The sequence below is a fragment of the Sphaeramia orbicularis genome, chromosome 20 (assembly GCF_902148855.1).
Source record: "Sphaeramia orbicularis chromosome 20, fSphaOr1.1, whole genome shotgun sequence".
Lineage (NCBI taxonomy): Eukaryota > Metazoa > Chordata > Actinopteri > Kurtiformes > Apogonidae > Sphaeramia > Sphaeramia orbicularis.
The window spans coordinates 20408518-20427314 of NC_043976.1; the positions used below are offsets into that span (position 1 = coordinate 20408518).

Below are 18797 nucleotides of genomic sequence, written 5' to 3' on the forward strand. Positions count from 1 at the left end.
CACAACCCCAAAAAAGTCTGAAGTTCTCGGCTGCCAATTTAAAGGAGCATTGCCTTGCACCAGACAGCATTAATCCGCTTTATTTATAGTTTGTCCTAAATGGTGAGCGCACATCTGCAATATGAGCTGTCACACTGGGATGGATGTTTAGTGCATAGCATTTTGATATTAACTGGTAAAATCCAAAGCCATTTAGTTCCATGCATCTGTGTAGTAATGCTCCCCACTGTACTACAGAAACACAAAGGAATACTGGCTGATGTGTTTGCAATGCTGAGGCTTTTCCATCAACGATTTGCATTTCAAAAGACGTGCCCTGCAACCGGCTGACTCCAGACTGTTACAGTTTGTTGAAGTTAGAGCCACTCATATGGAGAGGGAAGGCAGTTGTAATTCAGATGGCACTGCCTTGTTGGCTGTACAGTGCTTTCTGCTACTAACTGTTTGTCAGTCACGGGATCTGTGTGTTCATCCTAGACTATCCTCAGTGTTGCATCCCAGAAACCCAAGGGAGGGCATGACTTCATCCCTTATTTGCTGCTGGATTTCTTAGTAAAAAAAACAAACAAAACAAAACAAGGCTGCTCATCCAGGTGTGTGGCATAATCAGAAGCAGACAACAAACACCTTCAGCTAAACCGGATTTTACCTGAGATATAACAGATATGGGAGACAAGACAAGACAACTATAGAAGACATTGCAGCAGGAGGATGTGTGAGTTACTGAGGCAAAGCTGTATTCACATGCACATGATGTGTTTCTGGTAAAGTGCTGACGTTTCAGTTCCGTGCTTCAGCTGGATAGGTAGGGGCCACACACTAACAGACATGGACTGCATGCAAAAGAGATGTAGAAGCAGCACAGAGAATTGTTTCAGCACCTTGGACAGAGACTTATGACATATTAACCACTGAAAAACACAATCTCACATGGAAGACTCAGCATTTACTGGAGCTGAGCTACACACTGGCAGTCCTCTGTGTGCTCTCTCTGTTTGTTTTTCCTCCCTTCATCTCCCTCTTCCACCTGTCTCCACCTCCACTAGCTCCCTCTATTCTTTCCACTTAGGCTTACGCTATGTTTACTCTTTATTTTTGGCCCTATTCTTTCTTTCACCTGAGTATTGAACATTATTAGAAAGAGAAAGGTGATATATGCAGGGTTGCTCAAAAATAACTTTCTTCTATAAGTGAGGTTATAGAATCTATATATAATATAGAGTCTATATGTGAGGTTTTGTTGTAAAGTAATGAGTATTAACCCTTTCATGCACAGTGGTCACTAGAGTGGACAGCTATTCCACAGCTATTTTCTTATATATTCATGGGTTTTGTTGTTTTAGTATCATATCAGCCAACGCAGTGGACGCTTGTGCATCATCCCATACACTACAATTCATATCATTCCTATAACTTTGCTGTTCTTGATGAACCTGATCTGCAGTAATATGTTTAAGTGTAAATCAATTGCTAATTGTTATTACACTGTAATTTACAGGATTTTTTTTTTAAACATTTTTTTTTCCCTTTTTGTATATTATCTCCATGAGGTGAGTAATAACTAGTATTAGAGTATGTTAAAATGTGAGAAAACATCAGATTAGCAGCATTACAAATATTTTTTATTCATAGTTTTCACACTTCATATCAGTAAATACATGTTTCTTTGCTTCGAAAATTAAACACACAGTGTCCAGCTGAGTGGGCATTTTTGCAACTGTGAAAAATAGGTTCATAAAAAAATGTCAATGTTTTTTTTTTTTTTTTTTTCTCATGCTTAAAGAAGAATAAAAGCACTCAGGAAAAAAAAATCTTGATTAAGGTTCTCATAATTCATGCATGAAAGGGTTAAAATTCTAAAATGTAGAATTATTGCTGAGTTGTTTCCAATGTTTAGATAGTGAATGCTGTGTAGTGAAACTAAATAGTGCAGTGTAGTCTGTCATGGGAAATGGAGTGTTTTTAAAAGGAGTGGAAAATAGATGTATTACTTGTAGAATGGAATAAAAAATAAAAAAGAAACTCCTGGGTCTTCCATTTTCTCAGGAGAAAATGATGTAGCTGCTTGCAACCTCAGAGTTGCGCTTGAAAAACTCAGCCCTCTCATTCTTCCCAAAGAAGATTCATTCATGTGCATTCAGGTGGAACAGAAACATGCTTTTTTTATGACAAGAATCCTGGAGAGAGGCAGAAATTTTCCTTGTAATTTCCCTTTTTGATCAGATGTTGGGGATTGTTGGATCTGAGGTAATAATACAACTGTGCTGCTTTACCCCACGGAGAACGCTTTGAAACTTACTTTGCTGTTCACATGTCAGAGGGAAAAAGAACCCCTTAAAATGGCACAAACCTTTTTGTACAAACATTTTTTTTTTTTTAAACAATGCATCAAATTTTAAACAGAAACAAATATGGCTATAAACTAGCCATGCATGATACAGGAAATAATAACATTGTGATTCCATTTCAATAATTTCACACTGAGTTCCTGCAGTAGGTGATTTCCACAGAAAGATTGGAGATTGTAGTTTAATAGACCGTTTTTGTGGGAGTTTCAATTCCTTACACCTTGTGGTCTGACAGTAGATATCCATGATATACCAGGGAACTGTCCTCTTTCGTGTGTGTGTGTGTGTGTGTGTACACTGTGGAGTTTCCTTTCTCAGCTATTTAATCTATGCCAAGCTACACATGGTTTTCTGCTTTTTTCTGTCAAATTTACCCCAAATTCTCTGTCTTTATTTATATCTCACGCTCATCTGCAAACCCAGATCACTCCTTCCACATACCCATCACAGCTGCAGGAAAAAAAAAAAAAATGGTGTGTGTAACAGCAAAGGCAAGTGGGGGTTCATTTACTCACTCTGATGAGACACAGCTTATGATTTGCCAGAGAATTGATTTTTCCCCTCACTAATGAAATGGTTGCTTTGCAGAGATAGCAAGCTGAGTCAACACCAATGGAATATTCTCCAAAAAAGTGAAGCAGCCTTTCATAATAATTGAAGTAATTGCACTTCAGATTATCGTCAGCCACTTTCCTATCTTGGTAAATTGATATTCTTTTCAAACACTTGCTCCTTCCCAATCACTTGACAGTTTCAGTAGACACAGTCTTCAGTCTATTAGCATTCTGTGACGACTTACATTTAATGCATACCACCGAGGGTTGACAGCATTTGGAAAGGCCACATGTTGAGGAGTCTTTGTTATATACTATGTTGTATAACAAAACTACAGAAAGTATTAACCCTTTATCGGGCAAGTGACTATTTTTAGTCATTTCTGCACACATTCACATTACAAGACAGTAACACCAACAGTTCCAGTGAGGACAGTGAGGCAAAAATCTCAGATCCAATGTGGTCTACAGGGTCTGTAAGGTCCACCTCTGAATGAACAGTGAGTGTAACTGCTTTGTTTGGTATCATGAAGTAATGGTACTGATGTAGATAAGTGGTAATGTGTATGTTGACAGTAGTAGTAGTAGTAGTTTATTCGGTCGTCGTTACTTTAAACAACAAACAAAAACAACATATCCATTGTTCCATATACAGTGTGACTGAAAGGGTTTAGGCTGAAGTAAAGACTTATTTTGCCTAAACCTATTTACAATTAACACAATGTTTCCACAAGATAAATAAATAAATAAATAAATAAATTTCAATGTAATCATTGCTAAATATACAACAGAAGAGAATACATATTTAATTTTAATTCAGGTAAATCATGTCCTTATCTCAACTACCAATATTGATCCTAGTCTTTTAAACAAGTAATTTCTTTAGTCAATCCTGAGCTCTATATTTTTGAGTAACAGTTAATTTGTACGTCTTTTAAAAGTTTTAATTGTTTTAGACTGTTTTAATCGATTTTCCAGGCCATTCCAAAGATTAACCTCATTAACGGAAATACATCTTCTTTTTTTAGCCTTTTTAGTGATGTTCGATACCACAGATTTCCGATCTGATACAGAGTAGAATTCAAGCTGGTATCAGCGATACCAATCTAATTCTGATACTTTTTATAAATACACTTAATGTCTGGAAAATCTAAAAAAAAAAAGTGTATTTCAAATCAAAACTTCATAAAGAATTCAAGACATGAGAGTAGTTATTGTTTAATTATTAAGAACTATTATAAAAAAAATTTAAAAATTGCATATTAATTCATGTTACATGAATGTGTTAACATGAAACATAAAAATACTGAACATGTAACACTTCAACAAAACCATCCAACATTGACACTTTCCTTCATTCACAAGTTTTTGTTATTGAACTATAGCATATTTACTGTTTTCCCCTTTAGTCTGTTCTGTTTTTGCGCAGTACAGACTGAGTGAGTCAGAGTTGACTGACTGAGAAGTGTGACGCAGTACACACTTACCTAGGCGGAAGAAGAAGTAGTTACCATCAATCTCATATCGTTTGGATCCCAATTGTTTAGCTACTTTCCACTGTGTTCCTGATATACATTACGTCAAATGACCGAAGTATTAAAAGTATCAATATTTTTCTAAGGTGTAGAGATCTGGTATCAGAGATATTGATATTTCAGTATTGATCCGCACATCACTAGTTGACCGGTGTCTTTATCAGCACTTAAGTTGTAATGTTCTAAAAGTGATGTTCTAATGTTCAAAAGTCAAAAGTATATGTTCCTTTCACCTTACATGTTTTTCTTGTATTTTTTTTATATTTCCGTCTTGTATTTTTTGTTTTTTTTTTCGCTACTTATGGGTGAGGAACTATATAAGGTAACTTCATTAAGTTTGATTTTCTACATAATAATATACATTTTTGAAAAAAGTCACAAAAGTAATAAAGTCTTGTTAATAAGTGTCCTATAAAGGGTTAAATATGAGTGTTAAATAGTGCAAGAGAAAAGGGATGAGAATCCTCCTCATGTGGCATTTGTCATGATGTGAAAGATCATATAGATTTGATTTTTCTTTGCTTTATCAAAGAACACCAGCATAATGTCAGGACCAAGCTTTACTCCGGAGCAAATTGGATATCTAAGGCAGCGCACGGACTGATGAATCATGTAAGTTCATCGTAGTCGATTTGGTAAAATGAGGCTTTTTTTCTACGTTTGACTGTGTGACAGCTTGATTATAGGTCTGCTGTTGTAACTATTACTTACCTTATTTAAGTCCAACCTCATGCCGTGCTACATTCTTTTTCATCTTGTATTAATATATATTTTCTGTCACTTATTACTGGGACTTTACAGCTTCCAAAACAATGATCCTATTAGCTCTGCAGAGTGAGAATGACAGATTTTAGATCAGTAAAGACGTAACAGAAGGCTGGTGTTGTATCATTTCCTAGTATCTACCTGTTCCTTGACATTAGCTGTAGGACTATAAATTAGAAATCTGGCCTGATCCTTGTGTTGGTGTTGCTACATATGGTACAGTCAAACAGATTTGCTTCCGTCTATGGCTCCTCAGTAGAATTGTATACCCATCCATATGGAACAGGTCCACTCCGCTTCGTTCAGCTGTCTGGTCTTTCTAATCTGTTGTGCTCAGGGTCTCAGCAGTGCAGCCCCTCAGTTCTGTCAGGAGGTCAGTTCACACAGACATCCCCTGAACTATTGATCCACTCCTTTAGAGGGTAATTTGTTGGGCTTGTTGTGATTTGGTTTGGGCTATTTTTCACCAAGTAGCAGAATATTTTCTCTTTCTATCATGTATAATTTCATGTTTTATTTAGAGGTGCTCCATATATGTATATTATTGTATAACGGAGCTGTGCAGTTAGTCACATTGCAGTCGAAATTCACTGTCATCCTTGTTTGTAAAATAGCAAAGGGCTGCAGTTTAATTAAAAGAAAATGAGCATGTGTTAGGGCTGCACAATATTGGACAAAACTGACATTGCAATTTTTTTTATTTTTTTTAACCCTATATTCACTACAAAAATTAAAATCTTACCAGGTATATTTTTCTCATTTCTAGTCAAAATATCTCATCACACTTAAAATAAGACATAATCACCTAAAGAGTAACTTTGCAGTGTGATATAAGAACTTATTTTTAGACAATAGATCTTGAAAATCTTATTTCAAGTAATCTTACCAAGATAATTTTCACTTGTTCCAGTGGCAGATTTTTATTTTTTTGCTTAATTCAAGATTATTTTTGCTTAATTCAAGCAAAAAAAAAAAAATCTGCCAATGGAACAAGTGAAAAAAAAAAGCCTCAAATAACATATTTGAGGCTTTTTTTTTTTTCAGAGGTTGAATTACACATCTGGAAGAGTTTCACCACAGTGGATCCACAAACACACACTCTGGACAGTTGACTTTCTGTACTTGAGGTAATAATGATTAACTATCTCAGTTCAGGATTGCTTTGTTATTTCAGTGTTGAATAATGAGACATAATGATGGTTTTGGTATGCAGAGGTGAGGGGTGTTTGGGAATATTGTAGAATAAGGTAAGAGAGGAAGGCTTATTCACACTTATGTTACTGTCATTTTTTTTGTATTATTGTACCACTTTTAACGACTAAAAACTGAAGGCATCAGAAAATTAAGCGTAATCAATTTGAGCTATATGCATTTTCCTCTTTTGTAGATTTAGTATGACATCAAGTGGAAACTGAAATGACTTGTTGGGTAAAGGGGGAAGCAAATATGAGAATAAACACCATTAAAAGTCACAAATTAAAGAGCAAGTGAGTGACTGGAATAACACGATAAAGGAAAAGACACCTGCAGCCCATTAAAAAAAAACACCTCTGAATATGTTTTATTCCTACTTAGATCTGATGATTATCATATTTGATGGGTTGATATGATAGAGGCTTGGTCATGCATGGGTTAAAGCAGCACTCCTTCAGGCACAGTTAGAGTAATTACTACAAGACAGGCAGCCGAACACACAGCCTGAGGCCAGGTCGGTCCTGGGGGAGTACAGGGAAAGGGTGAAGAGGGAAAGCAAAGGATATCTGAGAGATCAGGCAGCAGGATGAGTAATGTATGAGGAGGTTTTAGCATGTGACATAAGGTGGAGGTAGGCGTTTGTATGTGCATGTACAGGAAAGACACACACAGAGGAATACTGCTACTATTGTGCATGCTAATAAAGTTATCATGTCCACTTATAGCCTGTGGATCCTGATTGCTGACTGCTGTGTGTAATTGATAGTCATGCTGCTGATGTGGGGAAACTGATCATGTGATACAGAGAAGCTTGACAGTGACCTTTTATTTGTTCAGCTGTTGAGCCGAGATTGCATGTTTGTCATAAGATATATTCATTTCGTCACAGTAGCTGGAATTGACCTGTTGCTGTAGATCAGGGGTGTCCAATCCTGGTCCTCGAGGGCTGGTATCCTACATGTTTTAGATGTTTCCCTCTTCCATCAGCCTTCTGCAGAGCTTGATGATAGGCTTATCATTTCAATCAGGTGTGTTGGAAGAAGGATACATCTAAAACATGCAGGATACTGGTCCTTGAAGACCAGGATTGGATACCCCTGCTTTAGATGGTTTTAAGTTTAGATGTGGTGGAAATCATCCTGTTTGATGGATCTAAAGCAGAGGTGAGCATTCCACGGACAGAGCTAATCTCTAAAAATAAACATAATTAAAGCCCTATTTGTATGAGATTAATATAACCTGTGGACCGTTGGTCATTTGGAAATCAAGTCTGACTTTACCAACATTATTTCCCTGTTCTGAAGTCAAGGACAGGCTCTCCACTTACAGATAACAGTTGAAAGCATGGCAAATGTAATATTCCGTAGCTGTCATACATGCCATCCATCTCATCATCGTTTGAGATTTTGCTATTCTGAAGGATTTAGGTTTTCTCTTTCAGTTAGTGCTTGGTGATATGGGTAAAAAAAAAAAAAATCAATCTTGATATTTTTTTCTGTTATGGACAGTTTACAGTTTTAATGGATTGTTTTCTGGCTGCAAGACGTGAGCACAAAGCTTTATTTGAACAAAAATACTCTTTCTTTACAAGAAACTATATGTTATCTGACTTGAGAAACAGTTAAAAACAGTTAGAAAGTTGGAATAAAGTTTTTTTTTTAATCTCTTCTCATGATGCATTGGGTTTTTTTTTTTTTAATATATTTGATTTTATTTAAACTTTTTCAGTCCACTAAACCAAGACATATACTCTTAATGAGTACAAACAAACCAAAACAACAATCACAAAATCAACTTGAAAAAGCAAAAAAACAACAAAGCAAACCCCCCAAAGTAAATAAATAAATAAATAAATAAATAAATATATTCACAATAACAACACAAATTAACCTCCACCCACAAACATGCTCAACCTCAACATCCTCGTACCTTAACTTTTTTTCCTTTTACATTATCAATTTTTCTAACACTTTTCCCCATATAATTTCAAAATGGGTTCATTTGTTCTTTTCCGTGGGTATTACCTTTTCTATGTTCAAATAATAACTCAGCTCTCGTTTCCAGTGTGACAATGAAGGTGCGTAGGTAGATTTCCAATGCTCAAGTATCATCTTTTTCAATACAATTGATGAAAAAAATATAATCCACCTATGTGGATACGTCACTGTATCTTGTAACATATCTTCTCATGACACATTGTGACAATGTGATCTATTCTTGATAGATACAATGTAACTGGGACTCAGTATGTAATCATTGCACGTGGTCAATGGTGATTACTGATGTGCATAAATAGGAATAAAGAGAGGAATGTGTATGAAAACAAAATTATTCCAACTTTATGGGCAACAGTGTATTACAAGATGCAAACATGACAAATTTAGGATTTTGACTGAGCAAGAAAGATCAGCAGAGGAAAAACCTTGAAGCATTTAACCCATGAAGACCTTAACATCCACCAGCATCCAAAGTCTTCTATGGATATAAACTGTTTAATACCTGTTAATCCACTAATGCTATCAATACATGTAAATAATTGGTGTAAAATGCAGTTTGTCATCTTTTCATGGTCATCAGATATGACTCATTTGGATGTCCAGTGGCTCCATAGTTACCGTGGAAACACCGTCATCTTCTACAACATTGATTCACCAGTAAAACCCATGTAATTTTATAAATGACAGTGAATGGAGATGCTTGTTTTTTGTTCAGTTAATGATAGATTTTGTTGAAAAAGACACTTTTTACCTCCGCCAAGGAGGTTATGTTTTTGCTGGCGTTGGTTTCTCTGTCTGTCTGTTTGTCTGTCCATGTGCGAGACAACTCAAAAAGTTATGAATGGATTTGGATGAAAATTTCAGGAAATGTTGATACTGGCACAAGGAACAAATGATTAAATTTTGGTGGCGATCGGGTGGGTGGGTGGGGGGGGGGGGCAATGATCTGCCATGGCAGAGGTCTAGTTTCCTCTGTTTTTGATATAATAACCCTCTACTTCAACCTCATAAAAGAACATCTACATGATCAGTGAATTAAACATAGGAAAATACATGATCTTCACTCAAAAAATGTAAAGCGCAGAGGATAATATTACAATAAATGGGGATAAATATAGGCAAATACAGAGGAAAAATCATATGGGAACGGTCACAAAAGTAGCACTGGGTCTTTATGGGTTGATTTTAATATATTCCCCTGCTTTTTGTAAATACCTATGCTATACCAGCACTCAAAAACACTTTATAATTTTCATTTATCATTTACACCACAACCTCCAATGTCCTTGACCAGGAAATAGGCAAAAATATGAGGCAGAAACAAAAATATGTTGCAAATCACAGAGATATCGATTTGTATGGGACTAATATTAATCACAGGACCTGTGTGTTTGCTGAAATAGGGAACAGGGAATAGGAGATATATCATGTGTGGTGGAATTTTTCCTTCATAAATTTGTGACACTGCAGATTTGTGCAGGATTACAGTCACTGACAGAGGTCCACAGGTAATACTAGTACTGTGCAAATAAGGCTTAAGTCACAGATATAAAGGAGGAGGTTGTGGTTGTGGAGGGAGCAGTGAGGGTGAACACTTCAAATGCCTGTGTGAACGCCTGCATAGATGTAATTGCCTGCTCCAGTCACAGAGATAGAAGCCAACAGAGTAAAAAGATGATGCTGATCAACCAGTACAAGTACCTGTACCTGTACCAGTACCTGACTTCAGAGCTTGCCCTGAACTCACAGCTCAGAAATACATGCACACATTGAAAATGAAGGAACTTTTGAGGCGGTGGTCTGTAAATTGATGAACTGCTACATCCTAAGACTAGACTGTAATTTATAGTTTAATATGGTCTGATTTATTCCGCCCTTTTTGGATGTCACATTTGTCTTCATAATTCACTTCTACTCGCACCAAACTAATTCATTCACATAGTGATGATCATTGTCATAAACAAAATAGTTAACATTTGTGCAGTTAATGGTGTAATCCTATTACTACAAAGTAGAGAATATTGTAAATGCTTGTTTTTCCGAGCTGAAGGTAGGGTCTTCAGAACAAAGTCTACAGATGTTAATCCAAAGGTGTGACCAGAATGTCATGTGTGGGTGGGCATTTAGCTTGTTTGTGGGGGCAGAAAAGTAATGTGGGAGAGGGGAGGGGTGATTGTCAGCGCTGGGTGGGGGTGCAGGTGTCCATGATTGTCGGACGACCGGGGGGGTTCCTAGGCTTGCACTAGCCTATCGCCACATCACCATTGGCAATGCATTTTCCCGGTTGGTGAAGTTGTTTTCAACCCGTGTAACCACAGTGGCGAAGGTATTTTTTTAGTAAAATCAACCAACTTACATCTCTGATCGAAAATGTCCGCGTGATAACCAAGGAAAATAACAAATGCGGTCTCCACTACTGAAGAGCGCTGCCGAGAGCGATTGAACTCACCCGAACGTTTCTGATTTTTTACGAATTCACACTGCACACGTCACTTGTGGGAAGTTACTGCTCGTTCAAGTGAAAACGAAACTTATCTCTCATTTCTCTTTTCTCTTCCTGCTGAAGCTTCACTTTTAAACCTTACCAGCGAAAACGCTGCAATATTAGTATCACATTAGTGTTGCCTCTGTCATCTCCATGATTGTTATTACTGACTTTCTTCTTCTTCTGCTTCTCAAAATCTTTACTCTTCTTTGTGGTATTTGTCCTGTATGGTTAATTACGAGTGGCGCCCCCTGGTGGATTGATTGACAAACGCTCATTCCAACACATTAAATGTCAGTAGCAGCACTTTGTTCCAGTCAGACTAATGACAACGACAATAAAGAACATTTACAAAAGGAACTAAGAACTAGAATGGGATTATTAAGTACTAGTATCGGTATTCGGTATCGGCAAGTACTCAAAAGTCAAATAGTTGAAAAGAAGTCAATTATCTGAGATATCTAAGTTTAAATTAGTAATCAGTCCATGTACATTCTAGTCTGGGCAGGAATACTGTCTAGTCTAAATGAAATAATTTCAAGAGTCCATATCTGTCCATATTTAATTACCAAATGACTTTATGATAAATCATGTCTCACTGGTAAATTTATTTTATATTGAATCTCATATTGAATCTCATGAGCATCAGTGGTCAGAATAATTGTATTTATAAGTCTATCATTTATTGTTTAGTTATACATTAGATTAGAAATAAAAATAGTTTAGATGAAAATGTTGACTTAAGTTCATTTTTTATGATTTTTTTTTGTATGAAACTGAAGCCAGATTGAACATATTTTTAAGCTCAAAATGCACCAGAATGCAGGAAAAAGACTTCATTTTCCCCAAAATTTCCCGGGGGAGCTATGCTTGTCGCCGCAGCCTGCTACGCACCCCGCGGCAGGGACCCAGACTGGCTGTGGCTTTTTGTGGCTACACTCATTTCTACTAATGTAGCCACAGTGGCTGTATCTTTCATTTTCCTAGTGCAAGCACAGGGGGCCCTACAGCTCTGGCAAGGCAGGCTGGATACGACATTTCACAGGGGGACAGTCCTTGTCCTTGGGGGGATAGCAAGCTCTGCCCCTCCTCATCTGGCCATGCCTCTGTGTTAATCCAAAAAGACCCAAACAGCCACTGGCAACCTAAATTATCTACCGACCTAAAATATTTAATAACTTCCGATACACTAAACCTATCAATATTTGTAAATAATTGGTGTAAAATGCAGTTTGTTGTCATTTTATGGTCATCAGATATGACCCATTTGGATGTTCTGAGGCTCCATAATGAACATGGAAACACTGTCATCTTCTATAACGCTGATTCACCAGTAAACGCCATGGAGTTTGATAAATGACAGTGGATGTGTTTTATGTTCAGTTGATAGTATATTTGCTGATAAAGTCACTTTTTCTTCAGTTTTCTCTATTTCTGACCTAATAGCCCTCAACTTTAATCTGAACTTTTATGAACATCTACATGATCAGTGAATTAAATATAGGAAAACAACTGATTTTCACTTTTAAAAAAATGCAAAATGCAAAGGATAGTATCATAATATACGATAATAAAACACTTAAGAAAGGTTAAATAGAGAGAAATATTTATTTATCATCATCAGTTTGTCCTCCATCTGTCCGTATGTGCAAAAACTTTGGCGTGGACTGAAGGCCGAAGGTTTTCAAGTGCTGGCATGTTATGTTTGTAATTACCGCAAAAGTAGCACTGGTTCTTTCTGGGTTAAACTATCAGAGCAGACACACATAATAACTGTAACTATTATCCAGTCGTCAGAATTAGGTTGATCTTTCTCCTGATTATTAGACATTTAGATAAAAGCATCTCATCTGATAAGTATTATCCGGTAGTGCCAGCCTGGTCAGGTGACATTGGCTCTCCCATGGTCTTCTCTTCCGCATGATCTCTTATGTTCTTGTGTGAGTGTTTATTCAAGGTCTGGATCACTTCCAGTCTCTCTCTCTCTCTCTCTCTCTCTCTCTCTGCTCAGCTTTGCCTAAATTGGCTTTTCACATCATTCTCTTTTCTCTTTCCAATAATGACCTTTCTCTGTGTATGAGACATATCGGACAGACATACGGCCTTCACCTCAGATAACCTGTGATTTGTGGTGCCATTTTTTATTGACAAACAGCAGGTAAATCAATGGCGGCACATGGCCTCTACTACAGGCGGCGGGACGAGGAGCTCTCTTGGGAATCTTGAAGGAGTATTGGCTAAATGTAATGTTTTTTAATACAAGGACATGCAGAGAAGGTGTCAGGTTTTATAGCTAATCAAAGGTTCGCTCTCTCGACTCTAGGTTGCTGTTAATTATAAAAAATGTGAAAATTGAAAATCCATATTTTGCTTCAGTTTTTCAATGTGCTACACATCCATACAGTAAATGGACTGAGCTGTTCATGTGTCACTTCTTCTTGGTAGTTAAGTATGGATACAGTGCTTTGAAGGACCATGGACATCACAGAAAATTAAGAAAGAGTTGTATGTGGCTTAATGTTTCAACAGTTGGCAAGGAATCTACAACAGCAACAGTGAAAACTCAACCACTGACTAGTTGACATAAAAGAAATGTTTTCAGCAATGTCACTAGTCGCTTTTCCATTGACCTTCAAATTGCGCAAATATAACTTGCGCATAAAAATTTACCTAATAGAAAAACGACTTTTGCCAAAAGTTTCATTTTTCGATTAAAAGTTTTTGCGCTGCAAGAGGTGGTTTTTCGGACGTAGCGCAAATGGTATATCATGCAAAACTGCAATGAAAAGACCTTTTTTCGCAACTAGAGTCAGGTGAATTAAAAAACCGGATGTTGACACACATTACAAGTGAAGAAGAAGAAGAAACATGTCACGGTATGTGTGGACACACCAGGAAACCCAATCATTTTTAAATTTAGTACGAGATAGAGGGGCAATATATAATAATAATGAATATATCTGTAAATCAACACCATATTTACGTTCATTGTCATGTTTATGGAATGACTTCTCACGTCATCTCGTGATAATAAATAAACAAATCATCGCATTTGTGATTTAATGGAAAAAACAACATTACGTACTTCTGTTTTTTCAACATTTAATAAATATTGGCAAAGTTTTGCGCAGATGTTCAATGGAAAAGCGACTACTACCAGTGATGGCTGATGAAGTTATTTTTTGATGGAGCACAGTATACAAGTCATTTTTGGATTACTCTATTACCATATACCACCACTATTTTAAAATATCAATTTAAATTAAAATGAAAATACACAGTATGTGTTTTCCGTCATGTATTTTTTTTTTTATCACTGTATTTTTATTAAGTCTTTCAAGCATACAGAAAACGTAAGACAAACACTGAGACATATAGCAAAGGTATAAGATGCCACAAAACAAAACAAGAAGGTTTCACTGTGTAATTACCCGATCACTTTGTACACAGCACACATTATCCAAAGTCAAGGTGCATTGTCAGCTGTTCTACATAAGAAATAAAATGATGCCATACAACATCAAACTTCCTCACTGATCCATTTAATGTGTATCTAATCTTTTCAATCTTAAGGAAAATATGATATCACATATCCATCTACCAAAGGAGGGGGGAGTCATGTATTTTTTTTATTTGCAAATTTCACCCGTCTATCCTTTAAACATGCACATTTTTCCATGACTCTACTGTTAAAGTCAGACATGTCCCTGACAAGTGTCTTTTCCACTGATAGTATGGGCAGTGTGAGTAGATTGCATGCCACTGAAAAAATTTAAAATCAAAGAAAGGGTTAAAAGATGTCTACAGGGGTTGGACAAAATAATGGAAACACCTTCACCTCAAGATGATAATGCCCCAATCCATACAGCTAGAATTGTTAAAGAATGGCATGAGGAACATTCTAATGAAGTTGAGCATCTCGTATGGCCGGCACAGTCCCCAGACCTCAACATTATTGAGCATTTATGGTCAGTTTTAGAGATTCAAGTAAGACGTCGATTTCCACCGCCATCGTCTCTAAAAGAGTTGGAGGGTATTCTAACTGAAGAATGGCTTAAAATTCCTTTGGAAACAATTCACAAGTTGTATGAATCAATACCTCAGAGAATTGAGGCTGTAATTGCCGCAAAAGGTGGACCTACACCATATTAAATTATATTTTGTTGATGTTTTAAGGTGTTTCCATTATTTTGTCCAACCCCTGTATGTTGCCACTCCAGCTGAGGTTCAAACCCTGGCCACCCACACCTTTAGCAGCAGCGCTACCCATTGAACTATCCAGCAGCTTGTACACATATCTATAGTTTTAACAATGAACTGATTCGCTGATTCCATTTCTGAGGAAGGTCTTGGTTCTTTTCGGAATGTGACGTTTACTCCTGTAGGTGGTCCTGTCTCTTGTATTGGAGGGTCTACTGTGCACACGCCATTTATAACAAGAGTCTATTATGGTAAACGGAGATTTTTGCACCCCAAACAGGAAACACATCACTTGACTGCTCACTAAATGACCAATAACATTTTAAAACTATACTTGAATGCAGATTATACCTCACTGGCTGTATCATTTATAGCTCCTTTCTTTAAATATTAATGTTTTTGTAAAATTATTTTATGTAATTCCTATCCTCTTCTTCTTTATGTGAGATAATTGGGGCAGCACCCTCGCACCCTCTATGGACGAGTCTATCTATTGACTTTATTTTCTTTACTTTATTTGCCATTTATTTATTTATTTTAATTTTCTTTCTTTTCCTCATACTCATAGACTTCTTGCTAACATCTTTGAATTTTGTAGGAGAAATGCTGGTTTTTACTCATAGGTCAGTAAGTAAGGTAAGGATATAGCTCCAAAAATAAGAAACAATGAATTGAAATGACCACTACTAGAAATACATTAAAATAGATAAGATGCACTTCTCTTACAGGTAAAACAAGTCTGGGCAAATGGGTTAGAGAGACTTTTTCAATACCTTTATGGGATTAGTTGGTCTAATAGAGAAGGGGAGCCCTAACAGCAAAAAAAAAAAAAGTATTATTGGTTTTGAGGAGATTATGAAAGTATGAAAAACAGGCCTTGTGTGAAGGATCTGTGAAGCCTAAAGGTGGAATAGGGAAACAGGAGGAAGATTTAGAGCTGTACGAAGAACTGAAATGGCCTTATCTGTGATGAGCACTGGGCTACAGTCATGTCAGTTCTGTAGCTCATGGGGAGAGAATGAAGGGAAATCAAAGACTAACGTGATGTGAGAATAATGGTCGGCTTTCGTTAGCAGCTTGGAGCATTTTACCAACGTGCAGATGGGAAAAGCCTGGTTGAAAGTAGAGAAGCGTCGCAATAACTGAGGCTTGAAAAAATTAAGGTGTAGATTTGTTATCTTTGGTCGCTGGTTGATAACATAGGTTTGATTCTTGGAATGTTCCTGATTTGTAAGAAATAGTGTGAAGGTCAATATGAGGGCAAATACAGGGGTTTGCATCAGTGTCAAACCTGTGTGACTTTCTTCACAAAAAAACAAATGTCAAGGTCAGTAATGAAAAAAACACAAAAAATAAATAAATAAATAAATAAATAAATAAATAAATAAATATATATATATATATATATATACACCTTGAGGTTGTAAAGGTAGATTTATACTTATAAGAACATTTGAGGAGGGAGGATGCTCTCTGTCATCAGGCATTAAACTCTGGATTGCTCTTTCCTCACCACCCGGTCAGTGTCCTCTTCACTTTCTTAATCATTCACCCCTTTCTTTTTTTTTTTTTTTTCAACATTTTTTTCTTTCTTTCTTTTTTTTTTTTTTTTGGTCTTGTCCAGCATTAGAACAGCAGGTAGTCTGTGCTGAACAAATTTGCTTTGCCAAGGGAAACTTCATAAAGTATATGAGACTCCCCTTGATATTCTACTGTCTTTATTTTGAGTTTCATTGAACCACATTTTGATGTCAGACCTGACATGAAGGAACAGGGGGAAGGAGACAAAAGAGGGAGGAGAGAAGGAGAAAATGAAGGGGGGAGAAAAAGGAAGAAGAAGGTGGCAAAGACCCTCATAAGGAAATATCAACACTGCTAACAATAACAACCATGGTGATAATCATGACGGTAACTAGAAAAGCACCCGGAAAACACAGACCTCCGCCAAGGCAGATCAGTCCCCCCCCGCCCCCGATCACCACCAAAATTTAATTGTTTGTTCCTTGTGCCAGAATCAACATTTCCTGAAAATTTGATCAAAATCCGTCCACAACTTTTTGAGTTATCTTACTAACAGACGAACAAACAAACAAACCCTGATGAAAACAAAACCCCCGCCGTTCCTTGGCAGAGGTAACAAAAACTAGAACAAGAACCTTTAAACTACTTCTCAGTGGATTTCTCCCTCTGTCCTTCAATTCTCCATCCAGATATGACCTTCAAAACTTTTGCAGTTTGCCATCCCGTCCCCCTCTGGCTTTTTGGTCCCTTTCTGCTTTCATTTGAGTGTGTTTATTTAAGTTGCTGGGATGCAAGGAGTGTCAGTCAGAGTATCATGATTGCCAGTGTCCCCAGGGGGAGTCCTTGAGAGCTTCCAAGGACATGGATGTCTCTTGGCTGGCTGACAGCTTGTCAATTACAGCCACCAAACCAAACTGCCTGGGGCACAAAGATATCTCGCTCGACAATAGATCTGTGCCGATAAGGACTGCATGGCTCAGTTGCTCATGCCACCTGTTGGCCTGTTTACAGTACATGAATGCAGAAGCAACACCCCTTTCCGTTCTATCAATTTACCCCTTACACCCAGAGTGTCAAACTCATTTTAGTTTAGGGGTCACATGATCTGAAGTAGGCCATTAACCATTAACATAACAGTGAAAAAAGAAAAATTACATTATGAAAGTGTTTACATCTACAAAGTGTCCTTAAAAAATGTGAATAACATGAACAACCTGAAATTTCTTAAGAAAAATAAGTGCAATTTTAACAATATTATGCCTCAGTTTACCGTTTACACATATACAATACAACTTACAGATCACAGTGGATCTACACATACACAGAACATTCAGTAGCAGATAGAATATTTTTTAAAATTTCCCTTATTTGTCTTAAAGGGGTCATATTTTGCTAAACCCATGTTTATTAGTCTTTGGTACATTTATTTGTGTATTTGGACGCTAATAGTTCATAAAGTTTGAATTTGAACCCTCCAGGTGCTGCAAAGCTATCTTTATATTTATTTTGGCAAAAATCGAGTGGATTTCTACAACCTATTTCAATTCCTTCTTAATTTGTTACATCTATAACTAGTTACATCACGACATTTGCCCATATACGGTCAAGACTTGTGACAAACATTTCTCAGAGTACGCCATAATTGTTTGTCAGCAGCAGCGGTTTTAGTCCATATACTGAAAATATGTCCAAACTTCGAACCGATTACCTAAAATGTTCAGTTGTTGGTTTAATGGGACAGAGCAACACGGTCTGCAACCTGGAGGGGGTGGGGCCTGAAGTGGCTCATTTGCATTTAAAGGGCCAGCGCTCAAAACGACCTTTCTGGTGTCATTACTCAGAAATAGGGTTGAAGATGGACCTGTGGGGTTTAATTAATGAAGAATTCAGACCCAAGCATAGCATTTACGGTTTATGTAGACCACAAGGAGATTTTTTTAAATGCATAATTCCATCTAAAAAAAAAAAAAAAAGCAAATATCAATCGTTTAAGACATTTCAGGTTCATATTTGTGTGAAAGGATAGTTTGTAAATGTCAACATTTTTGTAGAATTAACTTTTTACACTAAAACAAAAGACAAACATTTGGAGTTGTTATTATTTACAGATTATTATGACAGTATGTTACTGGTCTGACCTACTTTAGATCGTAGTGGTCTGTATGTGGAATATGAACTAAAAAGATTTTAACATGATT

General features: G+C 36.8%; 1 protein-coding gene across 1 annotated transcript in view; it reads left to right on the forward strand.

The window, feature by feature from the left end:
- Positions 1 to 18797, forward strand: part of c20h8orf34 (chromosome 20 C8orf34 homolog) — an 82641-nt gene that overhangs the window by 318 nt on the left and 63526 nt on the right. The gene's annotated exons all lie outside the window — the stretch shown is intronic.